At 38.8% G+C, this 22953-nt stretch overlaps 1 non-coding gene across 1 annotated transcript; it reads left to right on the top strand.

Annotated features, from left to right (window-relative positions):
* The first annotated feature begins 12346 nt into the window (after window positions 1-12346).
* On the top strand, window positions 12347-12457 carry LOC134679515 (U6 spliceosomal RNA). The gene has a single exon (XR_010100340.1). It is a non-coding gene; the product is annotated as a U6 spliceosomal RNA (small nuclear RNA).
* Window positions 12458-22953: the final 10496 nt, after the last annotated feature.

Raw genomic sequence — 22953 nt, 5'->3', positions numbered from 1 at the left:
GGGCCTTCGGTCCTACGCGGAGCTCGGCCTTCGGCCTTCGAATTTAGACACTTTTACTATTGTTCTGTTTTATAGCACTTAAATACTGGACGCTTCGGGCCTTCGGCCCTACGCGGAGCTCGGCCTTCGGTCTTCGCATTTAGACCCTTGTACTATTATTCTGTGTTAAAGCACTAACATTCTGGACGCTTCGGGCCTTCGGCCTTACGCGGAGCTCGGCTTTCGGCCTTCGCATTTAGACACTTTTACTATTTTTCTGTGCTAAAGCACTGACATCCTGGACGCTTCGGGCCTTCGGCCCTACGCGGAGCTCGGCCTTCGGCCTTCGCATTTAGACACTTGTACTATTGTTCTGTGTTATAGCACTAACATCCTGGACGCTTCGGGCCTTCGGCCCTACGCGGAGCTCGGCCTTCGGCCTTCGCATTTAGACACTTGTATTATTGTTCTGTGCTAAAACACTGATGTCCTGGACGCTTCGGGCCTTCGGCCCTACGCGGAGCTCGGCCTTCGGCCTTCGCATTTAGACACTGTTACTATTGTTCTGTGTTATAGCATTTAAATCCTGGACGCTTCGGGCCTTCGGCCCTACGCGGAGCTCGGCCTTCGGCCTTCGCATTTAGACACTTGTACTATTGTTCTGTGTTAAAGCACTAACATTCTGGGCGCTTCGGGCATTCGGCCCTACGCGGAGCTCGGCCTTCGGCCTTCGCATTTAGACACTTTTATTATTTTTCTGTGCTAAAGCACTGACATCTTGGACGCTTCGGGCCTTCGGCCCTACGCGGAGCTCGGCCTTCGGCCTTCGCATTTAGACACTTTTACTATTGTTATGTGTTATAGCACTTAAATCCTGGACGCTTCGGGCCTTCGGCCCTACGCGGAGCTCGGCCTTCGGCCTTCGCATTTAGACACTTTTACTATTGTTCTATGTTAAAGCACTTAAATCCTGGACGCTTCGGGCCTTCGGGTCCACACCACGTTTCACGTCAGCCATAGCGGCTGTGTCCCTGATACAGCCTCTCTCATTTTTTTTTTGTTGTTTTTTTTTTTGCATTATGGTACGGAACCCTTCGTGCGCGGAGTCCGACTCGCACTTGCCCGGTTTTTAAGCTACCAGTGGTTTCAGAGAGAATGCGAATGCGAATTTATTACATTGTACATGAGAATGCGAATTGCGAAAATATAATAATCGTGCATTTTGTCAATCTCGAAATTATCGCAAGATATTTTCTGTGACAAATTTGTAATAAACCAATGACATTAAAATTAAAATACCTATTTGAGTTATTAATTTATATTTCCATACTTCCCATTTCATCCTCAACAATAAATCAAACAACTAGATACGAGATACGATACGATAGATACGAGTGCCACTACCACGATAGTTTTTTGTACACAAGCCATAGTTCGCAACCCTAGAGCGACCGCCGGGCGTAGGTATGAAAAGTAAAGTACATACGTGTGATTGATTTCTGTACCTATCTGTTTTGTGGTATAGTTTCCTTACGCGCCACCCTTGTTTTTGAGCATAGTAATCGTGTTAAAACATGTCCGTACATATCTATAGCGCGTAGGTAGATAGCGCAACCATATGCAGTTAATGAACTGTCCGAGAATCCGTGCAATTCTAACGTTATGGAATCACTGATAAGCGCGTACCTAGGTATATGCAGTGAATTGAGCGTAAACAAGTTTTTATAGAAGGTTTCCCATTCACTTATAACATCTGTAGGTAAACTTTGGTCCCATTGATATTTATTGTCCCACAACTTTTTAATAATGAATTTAGCAATAATTAGGGTAGGGTTTAGAAGCCCTAGGGGATCAAATATAGCTGAGGCTAGGGATAAAATCTTTCGTTTGGTTAATGGCTTTGATACTGGTTCGTCTTTAAATTGGTACATTAAATCGTCACTTGTACTACACCACGCGAGCCCTAGCACCTTATGCGTATCGTGTGCGAGTGAGATGGGTGTTGTTGTGTTAGTGTGTGTGGGATCGGTATTACTTACAGTTTTCAATATGTTGGCAGAATTCGATTTCCATTTTCGCAGGTGAAAATTCGCTCCTTGCAGGATCTGCTTGAGATGAACAGCTGTTTCTTCGACCTGACGTTCATCGTCGCCTCCGTGGAGCAGGTCATCCATGTAGAAGCTGTCACGTATCGCGGCCGCTGCCTCTGGATATTTCTCCTGACACTCCTGCGCGAGCTGCTGTAGGCACCGAGTAGCTATATGGGGTGCGCTTTTTAAACCGAAACTTAGAGTTGTAAGTGTGTATGTACGTAAAGGTTCTGTAGGATTTTCGCGCCATAGTATACACTGTAAATGTCGTTGGTCGGGGTTGATATAAATCATTCGGTACATACGTTCGATGTCTGCACTTATTACATATTTATTTTTTCGGAACCTTAGCAATATGTTAGCTAAGTCGTCCTGGTTTATTGTACCCTTGTATTGAATACTATTAAGTGATTTTCCATTGTTAGTTTGAAATGAACAGTCCATCACGACTCTAAGAGGTGTCGTGGGCTTATGGGGGGTTAACACGGCATGATGGGGTAGGTAATTGCAGTATTCAGTATTTTTTGTCTGAACCATATGTCCAGCATTTTCAAAATCTTTCATGAATTGAACATATTTTTCCTTATATTCGGGATTTCGAGAGAACTTGGATTCTAATGTTTTAAATCGTTTGTAAACTACAGATCGCGATTGACCTAGATCGGTAGGCGGCTCCTTAAAGGGAATAGATACCACGAAGTTACCATCAGACTTTCTGGAGTGCTCATTGAATACCTTCTCACACTGAACGTATTCATCACTAGCTGTGCCCGCGGCTCCGCCCGCGTGGAATTCGGTCTGTTCTATTTCTCTCCCTCTCCCCTGGAGGCGGAACTTGAAGTAAAGTTGACAGATGGATATGCTAGAGGACTGTAGCCCAGATAAAATATTTTACAATTGACTGAAACTGAATAAAACTACACTCCAAAATCAATAGCTTTTTTCGCCCTTATTCAAATTTTACACGTGATTTAAACGACAGAGTAGTAGGTGTATATCGGACGATACAGTAAGGTATACGCGCGCGAGCAAAAGCGAAGCGGCTTGCCTGGCTAAAGCGCCACTCACCGTGGTCTTCTTCAGACTCCTGAGGAAAATCACGTGCCCTTTGTAACCTCAATGCGTTGCGAGACTTTCACGAATCATTCGATTTTTTTGGGGAAGGCATGGTAATGCATATAAAATGTGAGTCCCAAATCGTTTGACTCCGCTAACGACCAGTGCCGGATTAAGATATTTTGATGCCCTAAGCATTTCTAGACCATGGTGCCCCCTCTCCCTAGGGTCGTCAAGATTATATTGAATTTTTTTTTTGGTAAATTGAGTGACGTTCATTGCCGCATTACAGCTGGATATGGAAATCAGTCACATCATTTTATCACGAAAATTGACAGTCCTGCAGCAATAACGTTGCAACAGAGTAATGCTGCTGCAGTTGCCACCTGATTATCACCTTTATCATATCTTAGAATGTACTTGAAAACGCGAGCGAAGCGAGCGCGAAAATTTTTCAATATAAATACGCAATTTGATAGAGAGTTGTACATTTTTACTTTTAGTATAGAAATCAGACACATCATTTTATCACGAAAATTGACAGTACTGTAGCAGTAACGTTGCAATAAAGTACTATTTTCGATATAAAAAACGCAATTTGATAGACAGTTGTATATTTTTACTTTTAGTTCCAACCAGGCGCGAATCCAGGATTTCATACAGAGAAGGGATGTGACAGTTTTCTATCAGCCTAGCTTGGCATACTGCTGGAGTTGCTAACCGAATATCATCTTTATCATATCATAGAACGGTTTTGAAAACGCGAGCGAAGCGAGCGCGAAAATTTTTCGATATAAAAAACGCCATTTGATAGATAGTTGTACATTTTTAGGGTTCCGTACCCAAAGGGTAAAACGGGACCCTATTACTAAGACTCTGCTGTCCGTCCGTCCGTCTGTCACCAGGCTGTATCTCACGAACCGTGATAGCTAGACAGTTGAAATTTACACAGATGATGTATTTCTGTTGCCGCTATAACAACAAATACTAAAAACTGAATAAAATAAAGATTTAAGTGGGGCTCCCATACAACAAACGTGATTTTAGACCGTAGTTAAGCAATGTCGGACGGGGACTTGGATGGGGGACCGTTTTATTTTTGCCTGTTTTTGCATTATGGTACGGAACCCTTCGTGCGCGAGTCCGACTCGCACTTGCCCGGTTTTTTTACTTTTAGTCCCAACCAGGCGCGAAAAAGTTTGCCCCTCCTTCCTAAGTAGCGCCATAAGATTCAGGGGCAAACTTATATCAAGCGAGTATTGTGGCTACCCCCCCTTATATGGGTTGAATTTTTATAGCCTATAACCTGGCCGGAGATTTTCTAGACAGATTAGTAAAGTTTTCATCAAAATCCGTTCAGCCGTTTTCACGTGATGCGCGTTCAAATAAACAGACAAACAGATAAACAGACAAACAGACAAAAATTCTAAAAACTGTTGGAACGTGTTCTGTTATCGATTCTAAGTATCCCCAGCCAACTTTTTTTCAAATATCTTCCATGTACAGACTTTGGACCGTCTACAGCTTTATTATATGTATAGATTTGGTATTGCCGTTGTAGAATGTTCGCTGTCGGAATTCCAAAAGGTCTGAAGCGCCTGAGTTTGAGTGAAGTTACATCTCACCCTCTGTGGCACGTTGGTTGAGTTGCACGAGTACGGGCCGGATACTATGTAACCTAATTGGGTATTTTGAAGGATTGGTCGGCCGTTACCTAAATAATGTCGCTCGGTACAAAGTAACTGATAAAAATTTAAAAATGCTCAGCTCCTATTAGCAGATCGACTTCCCCGCCTTCGTAAAAGAATTCGTCTGCCAAACGGAATCGCCTAGGTATATTGAGTTGTCGAGCGCTAACCGCGTGTTTGGGTAAATTACTTATTGTGGATACAATAAAACAAGACAAATTCTTTGAGTATGAGTCATCGGTTGACCGCATGATTAAGTTGCATGATTGATCTACTTTCGTTATTTTTTCGTTAAATCCTATCCTATAATCTCTAAGTTTAATTGTTGTGTTGGTAAGTTTAATTTATTGTATGCACTTTTGGTTAAAAAGTTCGACTGCGAACCATTGTCTAGTAACGCGCGCAATATAATTGGTTGGTTATCTTTATTAAGTACCTTTACTCGGGCGGTGGACAAAATTACACCTTTGTTTTGTGGATTGCGATCGCGCGGAACCCCGCCAGAGTTCAATTGTCGTTGGTTAGTAATTAAATTGATTGACTGCGTATCTACAGAAGTCGGCGTGTCTGCAGGAGTATTAAGTGTCGATTGTCGTGGATTAGACTCGGTTGTGTCGGTATGTGTAATGTGTAAGAGCGTATGGTGCTTACCTTTACATGTTCTGCAGTTACTCGCGCGGCAGTTTGGTACGATATGATTCGATCCTAAGCAATTGGAGCAGAGACCTAATCTTTTTACCACACGAATGCATGTGGCTGCATTCAGAGCCAAAAACTTCGGGCATTGGTTTATGAAATGCGCCTCTTTACAGTTCGGACATTGGTTACGATAGGTACTATTTTTAGGGGTTACCTTACTGTTGGTATGGGACGGAGGGTGCGTGGTTACCATCGCCTTCCGCGACGGGGCCTCGTGGGCCGCGGTCTTCGAGGCCTTGGCTTGACTCACGGCCTCCCTGAGGTCGGCTTGAGTTCGCAAGAACGACTTGAAGTCCTGTAACGTAGGCAATTCACGGGAATTAATTTTTTCCTCCCATTAGGTTTGCAATTTTTTATCGAGTTTGGAACTGAGGAAAAAAACAATTAGCAAATCCCAATCGTTGGTAGGGACCTTTACTGATCTAAGTATGCGCAAATGCTTTGAAATGTTATCATTTAAGGATCTAAGGGCAGTGGCCGTATTAGGTAAAGTGTCAATATTAAACAGAGCTCTCAGATGGCTATAAACGAGTGTCTTAGGGCTATTATATCTCTCGCACAGTAATTGCCACGCTATGGCGTGGCTTTCCTCGGCAAATTCCAATGAGCTAATAACCTCCAGTGCGCTGTCAGTTAAGCAACCCTTTAGGTATTTACATTTTTGGATAGGTTTTAGACTGGTTTGATTGACGAGTGCGTCGAAAGTGTCTCGAAATTCAATCCAGTCCGTAACCTGTCCATTATAAGACGGTAATTTAATATCTGGGTATTTAATAGAATCGTGCTCACGTGGCTCGCTGACCTCGCGAACGTTGCCTTCGGGGGATGTGGAGGCTCCTGGTCTAGATGCCTGCGCTAAATAACCTTTGCTTAAAGACACACATTCGAAATAAGTGTTCTCAAAGGTTTCTCTTTCCTGTAAATGCTCATCTAGAGTTTCACTTAAAGTCTCAATTCTATCTTGAATAATTTCGAACTCTTTGAAAACACTTGTTATTCTAGTTGTACGTAATTCTAAATCGATTATATGATCAGCAGTTAATGAGGCAGGTGTAAGTTTCGACAGATATTTTTTAAATATGGTTAACTTCCCCTTAATTACTCCTCGTTTTTTAATTAAAGTTTTTAATTTTACATCCCCAACAACTGTGGATTCCGTGGAATCACTGTCCGATGAAGGCATATTTAAATGCAAGATATGATTGTAGAATTGAATAGGTATAACACGTGTACAGTTAGGTTATAAAAACGCGAAAGTTGAAGGATTTTCAAATAATTTAGCCCGTTAATTAATTGCCAGCCACTTACTTGATAATAGAAACCTGCTTTTAGCCTTCTTCTTCTCTTCTCAACCCTTCTCTGAAGCTTGACCTCTGCAGGTGACCTCGTGGCGTCGTCGCTCGCCACGACTCGCTCGTTGCTTGATGAATCGGTGACTTTCCAATTGATTTTGGTTGCTCTCTGCGCATATGCGAAGATCGTGTCGATTGTAGCACTAGCACGTGTGTTGTAGTTGTTGTGTTGGTTTCCTTCTCCGCTGACAAAACGCTTCGATCCCCCACGTGGCGATGCGGGAACACAAAGGCGGTCTGGATGCTTACCGCTCGATTTTCCCGTCTCGTTGTTGCTAGGCTCGCATCGCCCAGCTTCTACTCCGTGCGTATTCAATAGAAGTATCTTCTTTAGGATCGGGGTCACCAAAATGATGGCACGTGGGCGTAGGTCGGAGGATATTGAGGGAGTCGGAGACAAACCAGCGTGTGCTTCTTATGGTGTATATTCGGAAAGTGAGTATGAGTACATCGCAAATTAACTAGCCTAAAATAATTAAAGCTAATTACAGCGCCACCTATGCACTTTGTAGGGAACTAAGTAGGTACGTTATATAGATCATTAAGCCATCTAGTGATTCTAGACTTCGATAAAGTACGTAAGAGGTGAGATAGATGGCGCTGTTAAATATACAATTTAACACCTCTTAAACTACTTAATTTAATTTATACTTGATCGTACTATCAGTAATCGATAATATCGATATAACTTAAAACATTCTAAAATTAAGCAGCGCTCCATCTACCGGTTAAGCATCAAATCATCAAGTCATCATCTATAATTCTAGGCGACGAAGTTTATACCACGCGGCACTAGCGCCTTGCACGGCAAAGACAGAAAACATTTCCGTCTTAAATCTTTCTATGTGTGCCTCTTCGTGAGTCGTCGTTACGCGGTTACAGTGTAGTGGGCCTTCCTATAAGTACGAGCACACACTTATACAAGTAACGCACACATTTAAACGCATTAGGCAGTGCCTTTCGTACCAAACCTAAACGATGACGGTGACGCCCGAAAGTTTCCGAATAGTTCCGATGTTTACGTGACTATTTTAAAAAGTAGCATTGGCTATGGTAATTTAGTGCAATTACGAGACTTTTTTTTTATTCGTTTACTGTATTTGCGTAAGTTTATTTACATTTTTATTCAGTCGCCATTGTTTGTTTGTTTTGGTGAGTTTATGAGATAACAGTTGCCGGAAATTATAAAGTGCGATTAGTGAAAAAATGGATAATTTTAACTGTGAAAGTTGTACGGTGGGTGTGTGTGTGCAAAGTATTAAAAATGATGCTTTTTCAAAGCTTTCGTTTAGCCAAAAAAAAAGAAGTAATTGAAAAGGGCCGGTGTACCATAAAATCAATCAGTCTTCGGATATTTGACGTGGTTAATTAGGTACGTCATTATTAACCGACTTGACAACAAAATGATAACCATCACGCAATTTTTTTGGTAAGTTAGTAGCTCTCATTTTTAGGGTTCCGTACCCAAAGGGTAAAACGGGACCCTATTACTAAGACTCTGCTGTCCGTCCGTCCGTCCGTCCGTCCGTCTGTCACCAGGCTGTATCTCACGAACGGTTATAGCTAGACAGTTGAAATTTTCACAGATGATGTACTTATTTCTGTTATGGTGTATGGGACAGACAATAAATCTAGTGATTACGTCGACACATAATCCAAATAAATATATTACATTAAGGTATTTAAAAAAAAATGTAAAAATATAAAAAATCATAGAAAATTTGTAAAAAATATTAATAACATTTTTTAAATTAATACTCATAGAGAAATATTTGATTTATAACATTAAGCATGAATCACACAAAAAATAATTATGTATCCTACATTTAAAGTAAGTAACCTACGGTTATTATTAAATTCAGTATATTTCCGTCCTCAAAAATGGTAATAGGCTATTTTTTCTCTAATTATTTCCAAATTATAATAAGTACAAGCGTTGCAATTTAATCGTACACTAAATAATACCGTATGGTGGGTTTTATGGGGTTGTGCTTTAATTTCCTGGTTAAAAATGGTAATAGACCAATATCATATGGGATTTTCGTTATGAGTTCTCGATCGTCGAATACTGTAAAAATCGGCTTGAAATATGATTCATAACACAAAAAACCATCAAAAACGTTATCGTTGCTTTAAAATTGCCGCGCACGAGCCAGCGAGCTAACGCGATTGGTCGTTGCATGGAGCGGGCGGCGGAACGATGAAACTTCCCCCCGCCCCGAGCGCGAATATTTAAAAAAGTATTTAGTATATTTACTATTTACTCGGTCAAGACATATGTACCAGTGAAATTAAAAAATATGGGAGACTAGATTCGAACTACTTATCAGCTTTAATCTGGGCAAGAGTGCTGTAAATAAGAAAGTAAATTTTATATAATTGCAGGCTTTCCGTCTTTGCGTGCGCGTTAAATTTAATACAATAATAGGCCAATTATATTGGGCTATTATACCGAAACACACATAATTTGATAGCAGAAAAAGACGCGAAATTAAAATTTTCTTAGGGATTTCAAATCTTCGCGCCTATAAGTTTAAACCATTTAAGGTTTCAATAGCGGTCATTTAAGTACCACCCCTCACCACTAAAATGTAATTATCAAAAACGACAGTTGCTAATGTTCCCCAAAGTAAGCATTTCTAGTTATTGCTGCAATACAGTGGTACCGGGCACCTTACGACGCAAGGCCGAGCAGGAATCGCAAACCTTAAAATATTTGCACTAATTAATTGAGTTAGGATTTTGTTAGTACTCTTTAATTGAATAGCAAAAAATATAAGTTAAGTATTAGAAATACCGTTTTTACTCGATTTTTAACTAAGTAATTATTGTTAAACTTATTTTTACCGTGTGGTGTCGGTTAAAATTTCACTAAGTAACATCATTTATTTTGGCGACTAGGGCAATAAAAGTCGACACCATAACCAACAAATTAACAAACAACAAAAATTTGCAGTAATATTCCAAAACTCGACTGAACGCAAGCGCACCCGAACATGGAATGACTGATTAAAATGGCGGACCAAGTGTGCCACTCCCCTGACTCAGAGTCCTGTCATAAAACGTAAGGCCGTGGTATTCGTCAGGGGGTAGCTGAGCGGCGAGCGGTGAATGCAGGTAGCAATAAGGTGTTCAGTTAATGTTTTTATAATTTGAAATGACTTCGTTTCCAATGTAGAAATAATCAAACAGACTTTAGAAGCATTTAATATTTTATTTGTGGCCGTATAAATTATGTTTTGTAAATTAACTACAATTGTTCATATTTGTGGATAAAACAATATACATATATTTACTATATAATTCATACTAAATTAACATTAAATAAATACATTATTTTTGACATAAAAATACATTGCGCGTATTTAGCTACTTAGCAAGCACTTTGTTTGATTACGATACCTGCAAGCAAGTAGTAAGTCTATGGCTCCATCCTATCCTGTACCACGATATACAAGCGATAACATTTTTGCGACAGTTTTGTATAGATAATGGGTTTGTCGCTAGAAAATTACGATATCGAGATAAAAGTCAGGTCTATGAGGGCTATTGAAACCTTAAATGGTTTTTACATACATGTTTTAAATTTGCCGCGCTTTTTCAAGTCATGCTGATTCACTATAGAATAGTAATCGAATTGGTTCAGATTTAACGTTCAATGCATATATTGCATATAAATAACATAATTTTGGACTAAGTACATACCTACATGACATCAGGCTATGGTTTGGCGCACCGTGTTACGCGCGCGCGCTAATGTGTTACGGCTGTTAAGTGGAGTCCAGACGGGATGATCAAATCGACCGATTTGATCAGAAATGAAATTGGGGTCAATCTCCAAATTAAGCAACAATTAAACAACTGTACCGATATTTGGAACCTCAGAATAATATTGAGAGTAGAGATGCACCGGATAGTGACATTAGTGACCCACTATCCGGCCGAATACCGGATATTAACTTTGCTAGATTTCAGAGTAAACAAATTGGATTTAAGAAACAGTCACGGTCATATTGTACTTACTCGTTTATTATTTCAAAACAATTTAAAAATCCACATCCACTCACTTGCACGCGTAGGTACCTACTCATTTCGAACATAGAAATGAGTCCGCGCCAACGTTCACCACGAAACAGGTTAAAACCTGCACAATGCGCACCTAAAAACCGAAATGTAGGTATTATTCCGCCGGCCGATGGTCAGGCCGAATACCCGGTATCCGACCAAACAACTATCCATTGCATCTCAAATTGAGAGTGGCAACACTGTCGTAGGTCGTATTGCTCCTTTCTAGCATATACGTCCCTCGCTCCTACACTCCCACCACACAGGCAGGTTGCTTTGTCAGTTATTCAAGGCAAATTTTCAAGTCATTGGCTTGCTGTTTTTCCATCTAGAAGGTCGTGAAGCTAAATTACTGGTGAGTTTTTGAATTTGTACCTCAGTTTAGCTGACTATATTGAAATAGTTATTTATTTTACAAGGGGGCAAAGTTATTGTTTAACCGCTCGTGCTAATATTGCGAGTATCAATATTCGAAACATGGAATCTTGAGCGTTGCGAGGGTTTCAAAGCACGAGGGTTAAACAAAATTTGCCCCAATTGAAACACAAAATCTTCCACTACATCAACCTGAAGCAAATATTAAATGTAATAATCAAATACAAATGAATGTTATTAAATATTTATCATCCAAAATCATGATTTAAAAGTCAATTCTACCAGCAAACATAACAAAACAACTCAAAATTTGCATTTGATTACTTTGCCTCACTTGTGATTAAAATGTAAGTTTGCTCTTAGTTTTTGAAGTGCAAAGTAAGCCTTTCCGAGCTGGTGTGGTGAAAAACAGTTTCTAACGGCTTATGCCATGATATGACGTGAAAGTGTTTTCAAAGGCTGCCTGCGTGCACCGTGGCTATGCCAATGAAAATACTGAAGTACATATCTTTAAAAACACATCGAGTTAGTAAAGCGTGCACGTGTTACCATTACATACTACATGAAGTCTCTTCTGAGTCTTGTTAGTTTAAATCTTTCTGTGTGTATAATAAGGTTTGAAATTTGAATACTTAAATGGTGAATGGCATACCCTTCAGTTTTCAAGTGATTTGTGTTTTCGAATACGAATGGTACGGCTAGTTAATACGCGTTACGTAGAACCTACGTATTAAGGTAGACTATGATATGGCGAGGAGGTTTCATCTGTCTAAGTATCTATCAGCAATTTGTCTTTTTATCCCGTTCAGGGTTAGTATAATATAGCAGAATGTGACATCCTGCGGATAAAGGTACCTTATGGCGATTGGCGCTTACGCTATTATTAACGCCGCTCCAATATTATTGCAACGCTATGCGGCATAAGCGCCAGCCGCCATAAGGTACCTTTATCGCGGGACGTCACAAATAAACTTTTAGTAATAAAAGTGCTGATAAAAAGAGATACAAGGTAACGAACAAACCTACATCCCATTGTGGGTTAGTACTTCGGCAATTCATAATTCATATACTTAAATTTGACTAGAAACAGAGAGAGATTAGCATGGCTCTGCGCAAGAATGACATACGAAATCGTGAAATATTTCACTCTTTATCTACCTACTTATTTCTTTCCAACTAGATGTTTGATTTTGAATAAAATATTGGTAAAAATGTAGGTAGGTACTTAAATAAATAATTTAGCAGGTACTTACTTACCTATAGCTTAAAAGATTAAGGAAAAGAACTTTTGCATGTAGTTGTTATTTTGGATTTAATTACACTTCACATATTATAATTTTTTATCTAAGTCTTTATTTAACATCTATAAAAATATGATCAAATTTTTAGGTAGGATATCCACAACGCAGGCTTCGTCAGGTGCTCACAAATGCAAATCATATATATAAAATCGAAAAACCAGAACGGGATAAAAAACGAGGGAAGAAGAGAGATGGCACCTTACAAATTTCTAAAAAAGTTTTTGACACGTTTCACGAATAAGACGCACGTATGATAAGAAAAAGCTGTTCTAATCTATTATCTAAATATGAGAATATAACTAGAGCATAAAAACTATCGCTTTCGATGCGTATTTAACTTACAATAAGCAAAAGAAATTTTCATAACATTCTTCATTTTACGACTATCGGCCATTTTCGGAAACTCTGTTGGTTTCGTTTCGATCTTCAAATAACCAAAATTATGTTTGTTATGTTGGTATGCAGTGATTTCGGCTTTTTTTACTCGAAGTAAAATAAAAAGTGCTGTCAATGTCAACCTTCGTAGCCCCCATACGAATGACTTCTGTCATATTACTAATAATTTGCATTTCGTTGTTTTAAATTTATTTTCGAGTTATATTATTCAGATGACTTTTATGGCTTCGGCAACCATTGCCATTCGTCCGGGGAACGGGCTGCCGAGAAAGCCCAAAAATAAAAAGTTGATACGTTAATATGAAGTCCATCAGTTCAAGGGATGACTTTAGAGATATAATCAATTCGGGAATTGTTTTCTCGCGTAATAAGATACGACTCGACCAGGTAAGATTTTTCTTCTTGCTGAAAGTCACCATCAGATATATCGGAGCGGATGAGGTATTCACAAATATCTGAACCATGTAAATTATGTATAATGTAATCAAAGTGTATGTTCAGATATTTTTGAGCGACCTTGGTGGCTACGATATATATCTAATGGCGACTACACATTCATAAAGCAAATGTACAGTCAGTATGAAATAGATAGTGACGGCTAAAGTAGCCAAATATATCGTAATATAACTTTGTTGCCATAGAAATAATAAAAATGTGTTCCGATATATTTGGCGATATATTTGGCCTATCCTAATGTATGGCTGTGAGGCCTGGTCCCTAACACTAAAAGAAGAAGGTCAGCTCCTGGTAGCAGAGAGAAAAGTTTTTCGCAAGATCCTGGGACCTATTCAGAGAGATGACGGCACCTGGAGGATCCGGAAAAATGCCGAGATCGAGGAGTTAGTGGCCGAACCCAATATCATCGGCGAAACGAAAGCGCACAGACTTCGCTGGTTCGGTCACCTACTCAGAATGGGAGAGGATCGGGCTGTCAAGAAGGCGTTCTTGGGACGACCGACTGGTAGCCGTCCAGTGGGTCGGCCCAGGTATCGCTGGGAAGACAGTGTGGCGGCGGATCTGCTTCAGCTTCGCGTCAGTAACTGGCAGGAAGTTGCGCAGGATCGGGACAGGTGGCACGCTCTCGTTTCGGAGGCCAAGATTCTCTTTGGATCGCTGATTCAAAATAGTTAGTTAGTTAGTTAGTTATTGGAGAGACCAAAGCGGCTGAGCTTCCGTGGCTCGGACACAAAGAGAATGGGAGAGGATCGTGCCGAGAGCGTACTTGGGACAACGAAGTGGGAGACAGCCGATGGACGTCCTAGGTACCGCTGAAACGACGTAGTTGCTCTAGACCTGCCCAACCTCCGCCATGCTGACTGGCGAGAGCTATCGCAAGACCGAGAAACATGGCGTGATCTGGAGTCGGAGGCCAGGACTCACTTTGGGTCGTTGCATCACCGTAGCCGTAGTAAGTAATGTTAATATCCAGAAAGGGAAATGGGGACTACGTTTGTATGAAAAGGCGATTATCGATTTATGGGCGGTGATCGTCCATATTATTCTTAAGGCGGAAATTAATCTAATGAACGTTTTGGAACTAGGCTTATAAAAATAAAGAATAATTTTATGTTGAAACAAGTTGTTATAAATGTGACGTCCCACAGGTAAACGTACCTTATGGTGGTTGGCGCTTACGCTATTATTCGTTAATAATAGCATCGCTCCAATATTATTGCGGCGCTATGCGACGTAATCGGCAGCCGCCATAAAGTACCTTTTGCCGTGGAACGTCACAAATACCTACGTAGATGAAAAGATACAATCTTGCCTTTTATTCATCAAATCACATCATTTTTTGAGAAATTTGCGAATTAAGTTATCCAAGTAACGACTACAATTAAATAAGAAATGGGATATCACAGTTATAAACCCTGGCAAGGTTGCATATATATCCAACCCTGTCTGACTGTGTTATTAATTATTATGTACATAGTAATGTCGGCAGTTAAATAAACATAAGATAAACTCTATATTTCATTTACGCGAGCGGAGCCGCGGGCCCGTCTAGTTTATAGATATGTGTATATTATATATTTCGTCGTCTAGTACCCACAACACAAGCCTTATTGAGCTTACTGTGGGACTAGGTCAATCTGTGTAAAATTGTCCTATAGTATTTATTTATTTATTTAATGGCATATATACCTATGTTAATTCAAAATGTACCTATCAAATTGTATACTTTACTAAATATCTCTCTCCTCATTGGTGTTACAATAAAGGGTGTACTACATTTATAATATAATTATATTACATACACATAATAAGTATATCATAGGATATGTATAATCACATTGGTTTGGCGTCTTCCCACCACCAGGCGATAACAAACATGCTTCAATATTATTCTTAGGTTCCGAATATCGGTACAGCTGTTTAATGACAGCGTTTACACAAAAATAAAACGCTAATTAAATAACTTACCATATTCGGAACTACAGATGCAACGGATAGTTGTTTGGCCGCATACAGGATACCGGATATACGGCCTGACCATAGGCCGAATATTCGGTATTCGGGCGCCGAATATTCGGCCGGCGGAAATATACCTACATTCCGATTTTTCAGGTGAGCATTGTGGAAGTTTTGCCCTGTTTCGTAATGAACTTTTGCACGGACTCATATAGGTCTATCACTACGAAATTAGTGCGCGAGCTAGTGAATGGAACGTTTAAATTGTTTTAATATAATAATCGAGTACGATTATATTCCGATATCAAGCATAGTTACTATCCGGTATCCGGCCGGATATTAAAATAAGGGCGAGATAGGATACCGGATAATAACCGAATATCCGGTGCATCTCTATTCGGAACCTAAAGTTTTAATCCTGCATGGTGCACATATGTATAATTTTGAGACAATGACTTGAAAATTTATCTTGTATAACTGACAAAGCAACCTGCCTGTGTGGTAGGAGTGTGGGGGAGAGAGGGACGTATATGCTAGAAAAAGACAATACGACCTAGGGGCTGTCCATAAATGACGTCATCTATTTTTGACGATTTTTGCCCCCTGCCCCAAATTTGAAATGACGTAATTTATGAATAGCCTCCTGTGACAGTGTTGCCACTCTCAATATTGTTCTTAGGTTCCGAATATGGTAAGTTATGTAATTAGCGTTTTATTTTTGTGTAAAACGTTGTCATTTTAAAGCCGTACTTTTAGCCTTATTACAAAGGAATAAGGTGCAAAAGTGTAAACATATCTTTGGCGTCGACTATTATTATACTATGTTATACTTATTAAGCCTCCTCCACACTCGTGCGCGAATCGCGGCGTGAAGCCGCGAACGCGAGTGTGGCGTCGATTTTCGCAGACAGCGAGAGGGGGCTTTCTGAAACTTAGGAACGTAAACTAGTTATGAATAGAAAGAGCACGAAATAGTCAATATAATACGTTTGTTGAAAAAAAAAGTCTACAGACGCTTAGGCGCGAAAGGTTATTGTCTCATAGAAAATTTGAATTTCGCGCCTTTTTCTACTGACAAAGTTGTTGGATAGACTTTAATATAAAATTAAAGAGTGGGCCTACACACTTCGCTGTGACAGAATGTGAAAGTGTCACCAAAACTGTCAAATGACTACGATAATTGTGAGGGGGCAGGTAGAGGAACCTCACAGGGATGATGGGAGTGAAAAGGCAGGATCCAGAGCGATGAGGGGTATTTATTATTTAAATAAAAAGGCACCTGTAACAATACAGGTTACGTGTTAACAGATAGGTATGTATAAAAACACTTTCGTAATTCAGAAGGTTAGAAATCAAATAACTTACAATATGTGCCTTGGTGATGATGTAGATATATATCTGGAAGGTGTGCAGGGCCACAAAACGAGCACTATACTGAACTGCACGCACTTATGAATTATTACGTTTACTAATAAAAATCACACTTAAACGGTCGTGTTTAGAAACTTGGGAAGTACAGTCTGTTAGATAAAATGATGTTTATCGATCAAAGTATGTGATCGAACTGAAAATAAAAATCATTGAATGGAATTTGGAATAGGATTTGAATTTCAAAAAGGAATTTAGAATTTGTATGGTGCCAGAAATAGTATGAAGGTCGATAGTGTAACGCTTCGTTACACGCACCGTTACACTACCGGGGTCGCCCTGGAAGGGAAAATCCTGGGGCTTATGGCCAAAGGATTTTTCCGTAATGTAAATATAATGTAATGAATATGGGTATGAGTGACAAATTTAGAAGGTGGGGATGTTATATACAATGTTTATCATACAAGAGAGGCGATTTAAACATGCATACCAAAGGTCATTCATACATCATCTTATAAAATTTTGGTTAATTGTTTAACCAAAATAAGTTTCAATAGAGTACTCCTTTAAGTAGAGGACGTACTCATTAAATCGCTCTCCATTAGTATTAAGGCTTATTAATCAGTAACCACCCGCTGAATATTAAAGAATCTAAATATAATATCTACAATAATGTGTACCTACAAAGAGTACGATTGTTGAAATTTATTCAACAAAATAATGCCGTATGGAATGTAGGATTACTACAAAATATCATAAGATAATTCCTTAATGGAATTAATAAATGTACTGTACGGTATGTATGTACCTAAGTACGTAAATATGAACGTTATGTCAAGGGAAGAAATATATAAATAAGTATTGTTCTAACTCTGGTAGAGTTAGCTTTGAATAACGTTATATGAACGTAATATAACGTTATATAAATTAAATAGTATAAATGAACGTATAAATTCGTACTAAGTAGGTATGTACGAAATGTAATGAGTCCGAAATGTATAATGGGGATGAGATATAATTATAAATGTATAACATTATATACAATATTTTACAAGTTAGGAGCTTAGGAGAAAAGTAGCTAAGTTTGAGCCAAATAAGAATCTAATTAAGGAAAAACAGTATATTATTTATTTTAGAATTTTGGGGAGAGGTTTAAGGTCTCTAATATGCCATCGTCCGAGCATTTTGCCGGACATGTCTTGTAGGACATATACTAAGGGTGATATTTTTTTTAGGATAGAACATTTAATAAACTTGGGTGCAAGTTTAGCAGAATAGTGTTTAGGAGAATTACTAATTGCGTAATTTCGTTTCCAGACGATGTCATTTTCGTTGAATTCGAAATGTTGGTGATGTTTATTATACGATGAAGAATTGGTTTGGTGCGCTCTCCAAAGACGGGCTTGTACTTCGGAGAAGACAGGCTGGAGAAGACCAAGATTATCAGCGTATTCGTCTCTGGGCGCGAATATAATATCATCTGTGAGATCAGATTTATCGTATGCTGATCCACATGTGACTAGTTCGCGACCAAATACAAGGAAAGAAGGAGTATAATTTGTTGTTTCATTTACGGAAGTATTAATAGCAAATTGTATCTTATGTAGGTTGACATCCCAATTCCTGTGGTCATCCTGTATGAATGAGGATATTGCTGTGGTAACAACTTTATTATATCTCTCCACGGGATTTGGTTGGGCGCATTTAATTGCGCAATAGTGTATTTTTGGGATCTGATAGGAGTGGAATAAATCCGTTGTCTCTTGACTAACGAATTGAGGACCATGGTCAAGAATTATGGTCTGTGGGATTCCGTACACTAGGAAAACTAGGTTTTCTAGAATATGAACGATTACTGATGACGTAGCACGTTTAATCGCAAAGAGGAGGCAGTATTTTGAAAAACAGCAAGTAACGACAAAGATGAATCTGTTGTGTTTTAGTGTAGTAGGCAAGGGGCCGATCAAATCTATTGAAATGCATTGAAAGGGTCGAGAGCATTGCTTAGGTTTACCCATTAGGCCAAGTTTTAGTTGGGTTTGGTGTTTGCAAGCTAAGCAAGTCTCGCATTTGGCAATAAAATTTGAAATATCTTTGTACATTCCTGGCCAAAAATATTTCAATTTAACTTTATTGTATGTTTTAAATGTTCCGAAATGAGCGCAAGTTGGGGTGGAATGATTTTCTGTGATAATGGGTATTCTGTACTCTAGTGGGATAACTTCTTTCCAATTATACTCAGATTGGAGTAACGAAGGGGTTTTTGAGTATCGGTATAATTTATTATTATGTATTATGTAATCTGGAGTGGTGTTGGGGTTAGAACTGCATTTAGCGTAGATATTATTATACCAGTCGTCATTGGTATTAGAACTATTGTAGTTAATAACGTCTACTGAAGGTAAGCGTGATAAAGCGTCAGGGATTAGATGATCTTTACCACGTTTATGTTTAATTTCGAAGTTAAATGTAGATAGACGAATACTCCAGCGGGCTAGACGTCCGGTTGGATTATCTAGATGGAGAAACCATTGTAATGCGGAATGGTCTGTGTAGATTGTGAACTTTAAGCCGTTGTCAAGATAGCAACGCCAATGTTCTAGGGCTAGTAAGACACTTAAGAGTTCTCTTTCTGTAATTGAGTAATTTCTTTGGGGACCAGTTAGGGATTTGCTCATATAAGCAATGGGTTTCTCAACGCCATCAAATTCTTGGGTCAGCATGGCACCGATGCCGAAGCTGGATGCATCACAGTGGACTGCGAAGGGTTTTGAGAAGTCTGGGCAAGCAAGAACAGGGGTAGAGACTAGAGCTTCTTTAATGGATTTAAAGGCATTGTCTTCTAGTGATGTCCATTTAAATGGTGGTGCTTTTTTGGAAGTGGAGGTAAGTTTAGTTAGTGGTGCAACCTTTGTGCTGAAATCGGGGATAAAGCGTCTATACCAACTTGCTGTACCTAGGAACTTTTTAACTTCTCGAGGAGTTGTGGGAGGTGGGATGTTAAGTATTGCCTTAACCTTGTCAGGATCTGTTTGAAAGCCGTGTTCATTAACTATGTAACCAAGATATTTAAGTTCTTTTTTGAAAAATGAACACTTGGGGAAGTTTATAGTAATGTTGGCTTGTACTAGCCTTTGGTAAACTTTATTGAGTAAAGTGATGTGTTCATCGAAAGTATTACTTATGATGATAATATCATCTAAGTAGGTAAATACTGAGTTATCAAGGTTTTCAGAAGGGAATAACGCATCCATAAAGCGTTGTTGGGTAGCAGGGGCATTAGTCAATCCAAAAGGCATTACGCGAAACATGTACATGCCTTTTGAGGGTACATGGAAACTAGTTTTAGGTCTATCAGAAGGGCGTAGGGGTATTTCCCAAAATGCTTTTGCTATGTCTATCGATGATAGATATTTAGCATTTTTTAGATTATCTAGAATGTCAGAAATGAGTGGGAGTTTGTAGGCATCTTTGCGCGTAATCGAATTTAGTTTACGGCTGTCGATGCAAAAACGCCACGTTCCATCTTTTTTAGGAGTTATTATGACAGGGTTTAGCCATGGGCTTTCACAGGGTTCGATAACATTAAGCTTTAGCATTTCATCAACTTCTTTGCATAAAGCTTTTTGTTTCTCTGGAGAAAGCCTATAGCATCGCTGTTTGATTGGTGGATGGTCACCGGTATCTATGTGATGTTCAATGAGGTGGGTTCGTCCTAAGGGTTTGGTTTCTGTTGAAATATTTTTAAATTTTTCAATAATAGTATCTGAAATTAACTGTTGAGTTTCAGAAAGGCTGTCATAATTAGTGATGTGTTGGTCGCAGGTGGAAATAACTAGGGTATCTATATGTTTATCAGAATATGACGTTATGTCAGGTAATATGTGGGGAGCTATATTGAATTTTCTCCAAAAATTTGTGCCTAGAATCAAGGGTTGCTTTACAGTAGGGATAACATGAGCGGTAATAATAGCCACAATATTTTTGTACGAAATTGGTAGTTGAATTGTACCAATAGAGTATATAGGGTAGCCGTCGGCTACAGAGCCTACGACTTTATGGTCGTAATTTATGGTAAAATTGTGGGATAAGAGAATTTTATGGGAATTATTTCCGAAAATAGTTAAAGCACTGCCACTGTCTAAGAGGCCACATAAAGTTAAATTATTTGTCTGGATGTTGACATAAGGTCGTTCATCGTATGGATCTTGAGTGAAAAGTGCTGATGTAGTATTGTATGATGACATAAATAATTTAATGGTATCTAACCATTGGTTCCATTCTGTAGCAGTAGTTTTATTTAAGTTACTTTTCTCCTTTATGCGTTTTTTGGAAATTTATGGCAAACTGTACATTTTGCAAAAGTGACATTTTGTTTGCCACAGCGGAAGCATACTATATTTTTACTTGTACAAATATCTAAAGAATGATCGTTTGTTCTGCAACGCGGACAGGAGTAACGTAACGTAGAAGGTGGTGCTGTTACAGTATGGACCGGTTTATTAAATGGGAATGGTGGTATGTACGGTTGGGAAGGGGGGGTATGGTTAGAATCTTGTTGAATGTTGGTATAGTTGCTAGAGCTATAAGTAGAGGTAGTATTACAGCTTTCGTACCATTTGCACGATTGGAATAATGTGTCTATAGACGTAACATCTGTAGGAACTAATCTGGAACTGTAATAAGGGCTCATGTTTCTACGGAGGATATCTATTTTTTGTTTTTCAGAAAGGGGTTCATGTAATTTGGAAAAGAGGGCTTCCATGGCTGAAAAATACATTATTATTCGTTCATGTTGTTTTTGTTTACGGGAATGTATATTTTGTAGTAAGTTGTGGTCATGGTCATGCAATTCGAAATCTTTTAAGAAGTGGGTTTTAAATGATTTCCAATCTGTAAGGGTTGTTTTCTTTGACCTATACCAATCTAAAGGAGTGCCTGATAAAAAATCGTATATATATTTGTGTAAGCGTTTGTCGTCAATGTTACGCGCAATTGCAAACTCTTCGATGTTTCGAATAAAATCATAAGGGCAACTATCGCCTTTATAGTTGAATTTTTTAAAATCGCTTGGTTTTGCTTCAGAGAGGTTGGTTAATTTTCGAGCAAGTAGGTCTAAATTTGTGGAATCATCTATCAAAGAGGTTGCTGACGCGTAAGTTGACGTTGTTGTTGATGGTTGTGACATGTTAAATTTTGTTTGACATTTTGACAATAATTCGCATATTTTCGAATAGTTGTCAATAATTTCTGGAGATAATTCAGTGGTAATAGAGAGACGTTCTATTCTGTTATATAAATGAAATAAGAAAACCGCTATTCTATCGTGCTTCGCTTGGTTGGTGGTCGCAAGCTGTAGCTGAGAAGAAACTATTGTGAGGCATCTGCTAATTTCGGTGATATCCTGTTCAAGATCATATGGGCTGGAGAGATTCGAACACGGGTCCGCGAATAAATTTGGAGTGAGGAGCTGTCTTAAATCATCAGCCTGCGCGGTGGCTGGGAACTGAATGTTCCTGAGTTTGAGCTCATAGATGAGTTCAGGTTTATTTAATAGTGCTGGATTCATTGTTTATTAAAGTGGATACGTATCACGAAGAGAATAATTGATGTTGTCAATATAAATAAAATATGTAGTTATTAAATTTTATTTTTTATTGAATCGAAAGGAGAAGTTTATTGTGATATTAGGCTTAGTTGTGTATATTTATTTAATCGGGTGAAGGATAAGCTATCGGATTATCTCCAACAGTACTGCCGTAAGTCAGGATTGGTTCGCACTTCAGTGACTCCAAGGAGTTTTAAAAACACTTAGGATTGAAACCAATTTGTGAGATTTCAGTGGAAATCTTGGATTGTGTGATTGTATGTGATAGATGTTTTGTGTAATCACTATGTTAAGAGTTTTGTTACGTGGCGCGACAAAAAGCGTAGGACGCTGGCATAATAGGGATTAGAAAATAGATATAGATAAATTGGTATAAGATGATGAATGATGATAGATGTATATGTAATTGGTTATTTAAGGGGGGAATTTTGGTTAAACGGTTGAGGATTAGATAAAAGGTTGGTTGTAAAATAGAAAATTAAATAAAATGATGTTAGGCCGAGAGATATTGCGAAAATTTGAGTTGGGTCGACTATAACCTTTTAGAATTTTGAAAAGATCTTA

Source organism: Cydia fagiglandana, chromosome Z (assembly GCF_963556715.1).
Source record: "Cydia fagiglandana chromosome Z, ilCydFagi1.1, whole genome shotgun sequence".
Lineage (NCBI taxonomy): Eukaryota > Metazoa > Arthropoda > Insecta > Lepidoptera > Tortricidae > Cydia > Cydia fagiglandana.
Note: the sequence above shows the minus strand (reverse complement) of the source record. Positions and strands in the feature narration are given on the sequence as shown.